General features: G+C 36.4%; 1 long non-coding RNA gene across 1 annotated transcript; it reads right to left on the bottom strand.

Annotated features, from left to right (window-relative positions):
• Positions 1-1,964: 1,964 nt before the first annotated feature.
• Positions 1,965-3,635, bottom strand: LOC102028352. Its single transcript, XR_262401.1, has 3 exons — positions 3,579-3,635; positions 2,556-2,811; positions 1,965-2,454 (listed from the first exon to the last, which is right to left on the bottom strand). It is a non-coding gene; the product is annotated as an uncharacterized LOC102028352 (long non-coding RNA).
• Positions 3,636-5,959: the final 2,324 nt, after the last annotated feature.

Genomic DNA, 5,959 nt, shown 5'->3' with positions numbered 1-5,959 from the left:
AAAAGCAGATAGGACATTAATTTTATTATGGAAACATGTTTTTATTAACATTTTACCATGTAATTACTTTTTCCAATTTCAAGCATATCATTTCTGAAATCACAGAATCTATAACAAGCTGATATAACAACTGCACTATTTTATACTAAAGCAATATCTATTAGAACTTAAAAGTCCATTATATTTTTATTAGTATATCCCATAGTAAGATGGACTCACATAATATTTATACAAAATTCACAGTTTGCAGCAAAAATCATGTACCTAACCCTTTCTGAAAATGCTTTATTCAAGAAATGTTGAAGAAAGGTAAAACAATTTAGAGAAACTAAAACAATAATAGCTACTAACCATAACTATACTCATATGAATTTATAATACTGGAGAACCCTAACAACATAACTCACTAAAACAAATTAATGAAAAATAATTTTCATAATCTGTTACTGAGCAGATAATATTACCAAAAATGTTCAAATCTAAAACAGATCTTAAAGAGATAATTTGTTATACTTTAGGAATTGTATTTATTATTTACAAAGACTTTTGTGTAAGGATAGTGAAAAAGAAAAAAAACACAGGTAGTAGGAAATCGATTACCTTACATATAGTGGAACATTAGCTGCGCATACAAATATGGTCCAACAAAATGGTGCCTCCTGAGATTCAAATGTGCTTTGGGGCAAAGCATCACTACATACCATGCCCCATTTTTCAGAATTCCCTTTTTTTCTTAATAGGATTTTTACTTAATGGCTACTGAATGAGGACATACGTGTATGTTTCTAAACCAGTTATACAGTTTGAATTCAAATGCATTATGCTTTTAACAGATTTGCTGGCTGTAAATATGCATGTCAGTCTTAGATTTCCAAAGTTTGTTTAGGAAATTTATAAGATGACTTCTTTGTGTATGCATTATTTTGACATAGTCTACTGTAATACCAAGAAATGTCAGCAGGATGTCTCTGTGGTCAGGGGGATAGTAAAAAACTGAGTCACCTGACTCATTCAATGTGCAGAAAGCCAGGTCAATGGTTCATGTGACTTTCTCCTTGAATTCACAATTTATATCGTATTCGGTAAAGCTAACTTTTTTTTATTGGTCAACACATTTCAGTTTATTAAGTTAGTTAGAAATAGTAAAAATTAAATCGCTACCTAAAGTAAAAACAAGTAAATTCTCATTAACCTAAAGTAAAATGACAGTACTAAAATGGAAATCAAGAGGATTGATGAAGTAATTTCACAGCTATTGTTTATTCTTATTTGTCCACAACCCTAGACACTTATATGATCTGGGTTGGTGGGAAAAGGAAGAAGATAGGTGAATGACTAATTTGTATCTTCAGAAGAAAGCTCCTTGGTGTTCTTCTCTTTGTCCTTACAACAGATTGTAAAGTATTCAACAATCCACCTGTAAAAAATATTCTTTAGAGACATTTCAAAATTAGCACTAGAAGGCAGCTAATATTCACTGTGTCATATTGCTAATAAGCGTGAATCTTGAGTTTGAGCCCCAAAATGTGTGAGTCTTGAGACTATATGGTTAACTACCACATTATACACTTGTACCAAAAACCACACAAATCTTAAGAGTTAAACATATGGTAGGTAATAACCATATGGCATGTTTACTGTGCTGATATATTTTTCCCATCTAGATATCCTGACTGTTGCTAGAAGCAGTTATGAAATATGGAAACTGTTATTAGTATTATATCTGACTATAAGAGAAGTATGAGATTATCTGTTTCTGAGGTTTCCCAATGCATCCCTTCTGTACAGTGTGACATGACATCTGAACTAAATTAATTGGCTACAGTCTTTGAAATAAAATTATCTACCAGAGTGGGACTTTTCATTTTAAGTACCTTACACATGGAACAAATACAGCCTTTCCATAAATATTTGAATAAATATTTAGTGAATAAAAGAACCAAACATTTAATCACACTGTTTACTACTACTTGTAGGTGAATGAGCTATGGCAATGGTGTTTCTCTTAGATGTTTTAGAGAAGGCAGGAGGGAAGGGGACAGATGTAAGGAAATTAAGGAGGGGTGATCCAAGGAAAAGAATTATGTGAGCACACCATGAGGAGGACTGAGGCCTGCAGGAGACTGTAGTATTAAAGGGAACAGGGAGAGGTCTCTCTCTCTCTCTCTGTCTCTCTCTGGAATTTTGCAAAAATTTCCTAACCCTCCTTGAGATCTCTGGCAGTCTCATTATAAATTTCAGGAAGCACATTAGCTTCTCCTCCTAAGAGCAGATTGTCTCACAGAGCTGTCCACAAACAGAGCAGGCTGCGGAATAGGCTTGACTCTTCTGCTTTGTACACATTGTGATCCTTTTTCATTAAGTCAAAGAAGATTCTGCCTTTTTTTGAAGGCTTTTTCATACTGTTTCCAATTTTAGTGTGTTTTCCCCATATTGTTGCACTCACTTACATGCCTAGTGTGAGAGAGAAGATACTATAATATCAATTTTACCAATAAGTAACGTATATTTCATGCTTACATGCCAAGAACTCTGCTGAATAACTCACATTTTACCTTCTAAGAAGCCCAGAAGAGAGTTTGTTGTCATCTCTGTCTTACAAAGAAAGAAGCTGATGGTGAAATAATTGGCCCATGATTACACATCAAGAACATAGGACAACAAGAATATGAATCCAAATAGTCTGACCCCAGAACTTCCCTCAGGACCACTGTGACAGACCAGCTGCTCAACTCACAGATTAACTAATTCGTTCATCAGAGTCATTAGACAACATCATTAGATTTATCATAGCATGTCCTCGGAATTATGCTAAACCAGGAGAAAACAAAACAAAACAAAATGAATGCGACAATAGCTTTAGTACACAGAAAAAAGCACTCATTTCCACATCTGTCAACTTGGACATTTTGCAGAAAAGGTACACACATGAATTTTGAAGAATGACTAAGCATTAGCAACAGTGTAGGGGGCTGGGGGACATAAACCTGGGAAGGTGACACTTGGCAAGAGGAAATAGGACAGAGAGTCAGCCTTGACTTCCCTCTGCCTACTGCCCGTAAACGTGCCTCTGCTGGTTGGAACTAGATGACCTTCAAATTGCATTTAAAATGATCTTTTAGCTGGATGTTGGGGTGCATACCTGTAATCCCGGCACTCTTGGGAATGAATGTTTGAACAAGTTAATGATTCAGTAGGACCCTGCCTCAAAATAAAAAATAAAGAGCTGGGAAGGTAGCTCAGTGCAAACGCCCTAGGTTCAACATCCAGTATTCACACTCACACAAAAAACTTCTCTTGAGAAAGTCTTTGAGGTTCTCACTCCTAAGATGGAGTCTCACTCACTTTGAATCATCTCGAACATTCACCTTCATCTGATGGTGCTATGACAAGTAGATCTGGACCTGTTTTATTCCTTATCCCAAGCAGATTAAAGTATCTGACAACACTGTATCTTTCTCCTTGCCTTCCTCTTGCTACAGGATGTGATTCCCTTGCCTGGCTTTAACCCCAGGCACCCTCTCTGCCTGATGCACTTTTTCTACCCCTGCTCCTTGACTTCTTTTCTTCAAGTTTACCTCTCAAAAGTCACTTCCCTCAGTGGGCCTTTGCTAATGACCCCAAGGCACCATCAGGTGGTCCTCCAATGTGCTTTTATGACACTCACCTCCATCCTCATCATCCAGGTCAGACACAGCGTCATAATGTCCTGTTACTCTCTCTGTTCCCACCCAGATGACCTGTTCAGTAAGGGCACCAACCGTGTCTGTAACTCATGTAGAATGGGCATAATAGGTGTTTGTTTAATAAACAGGTGATGACTTATCGAAGTTGACTCCTTCAACGAGGGAAGCCAGGATTGAAGGATGTGATTGGGATAAATTTGAGAGAGTGACAGGGAGGAGATGAGGTCCTATCAGAGAAACAATGCTATTAAATTAAGGGATTTCACCATACTGATACATGTGTTTCCTCCACTTTTGCACATTTTGGACCATTTTACCCCTGACATTTAAGGAGCCAGTCAGGACCTTGACAAACAGAATACTTCCCAGATAACTGTTAGTACCTGTCAGTGTCACCGATGGAATTTCCCATCCTAGGATCTTGTTCTGTCCTTTTCCTAGGGAAGTGTCTACATGACATTTTGCAGTCACTGAGGAGCTAGGTCAACTTACTTTAGCACTTAAATAATTGGTTCCAATTTTTCTTGGTCTAGTGCCCTGCAAAAAGTGGTAACAACTTTAAACTTTAAAGCTTTTAACATAGCTGATACATGAAACTGTTCTCCTTCACTGCAGTCTGATTTTATTATCTCCACAGTACAGGGAACATTTGTTATTTTTGTTTATCCAATTTCTTCTAGTGTCATCACTTGCTTAGGAATTGTCTATCTCTTGGGTAGTCAGGGACATGACCTAAATCAGGTCCTGAATTTTGAGGAAAGTGTTACAAAATGAAAACATTTTGGAATCCAGCCACTGTTAATATAGTGGTGTCACGGACCAGTTACTTATCCTCTCTCTGTCTCAATTTTCTCTAGTTACATGGAAGTATTAATGAGAGCACCCACCTTACTACATTGTCCTGTGGATTAAAGATGTGGATATGAGGAGATCATTTAGAAGAGGGCCAGGCACATAGAAAGTTACGAAAAATTGTTATGTAGTACAGCATTGCAGTTAGACTTTCAAAGCTTCTCTGTGTCTGTCCATCATAAAGCCTGGCTATATGATTTCTCCTTCAGGTTTCTAACTTACACAACTTTGCTTCTAAAAGCAAAAAAAATCAGCTGAAATTGGCCTGAGCCAGTTGTGTTGCTTGCTGCCAGAAAACACCAGTGTTTGCTTCTCTCACACACTGTAGGCTTTTCTCTCCAAAGTGTTTATTAGGCCCCAGAGAGCAATAACCATATGTTATTGTCTACAACATCCAGAACTCCAAGAGTAGTGCTTTGTATGTAGAAATATTCATTTAAGTGACTGCAAGACCAACAACATGGAGATTACCACTGACCTTTTCTGGAGAGTTTTACATACTTTTTTTTCTTAGCAATAAAAGTCAGAACTAACAGCGTCATGATATCCTTCAGAGTCTAAGCAGCAGCTATCACCAAGTATTCAATATCCCCAAAAGGTATCTGGTGCAAGAATGGAGAAAGAGAAAGCTTTTGCCTCTTGCGGTCCCATTCTTCAGTCCCCACCTCACCACTTACTACTTAATGGCCTCACAGAGCCTCAGTATCCTCATCTGTGAAATGGAGATGATAAAACAAATCCCTCAGGATTTTAAATAACAATGGAACAGATTATACGGCCTACACTGGATACTATACTCAGCTATTTCTTAAAAATTGCTATTTGAAAGTGGGAGTTCATCAACAGAAGAAAAAGGAAATTACACTTCCAAGAAAATATCACTTATAGGGTTGTACAACTTGACCTTCAAGAGAAATGTATATGACTTCTACTAGTTACACAGAAAAGGAAAATTAAAGAGACAGAAATGATGTAAGATTCCTGGGGTTAGGGTTTTGAATGATACCACTTCACCATAAATACTGAAAGAAAGGCACTTTAATTTTTAACATTTATTTTGATACTATAGCTAAAATTATATACATATTATATGAATATATAATTATATATTATCATACATACAGATAAGCAAATTATCTAAAAATTTCTGCAGGATAAACGCTGTTTGCTGAGAACTTAACTGCTGTCTCATTATTTTTATGAATACATTTTCACAGTGGACACATATTGTCGTAAACTACCCTATAGCTTTTTGGTTTCTCTGTTTATTCTGTCAGTTTTGTATATATTATATTATATTATATTATATTATATTATATTATATTATATTATATTATAATATACTTATTTTGGGGGCATTCTGAGATTTGAACCCAGGGATAACTTACCACTGGGCTTTATCCTTAGTGCTTTTTATTTAG

The sequence above is a fragment of the Chinchilla lanigera genome, unplaced genomic scaffold (assembly GCF_000276665.1).
Source record: "Chinchilla lanigera isolate Chin_1 unplaced genomic scaffold, ChiLan1.0 scaffold00045, whole genome shotgun sequence".
Classification (NCBI taxonomy): Eukaryota; Metazoa; Chordata; class Mammalia; order Rodentia; family Chinchillidae; genus Chinchilla; species Chinchilla lanigera.
The sequence above is the reverse complement of the archived record's forward strand: the minus strand, read 5'-3'. Positions and strand labels throughout refer to the sequence as shown.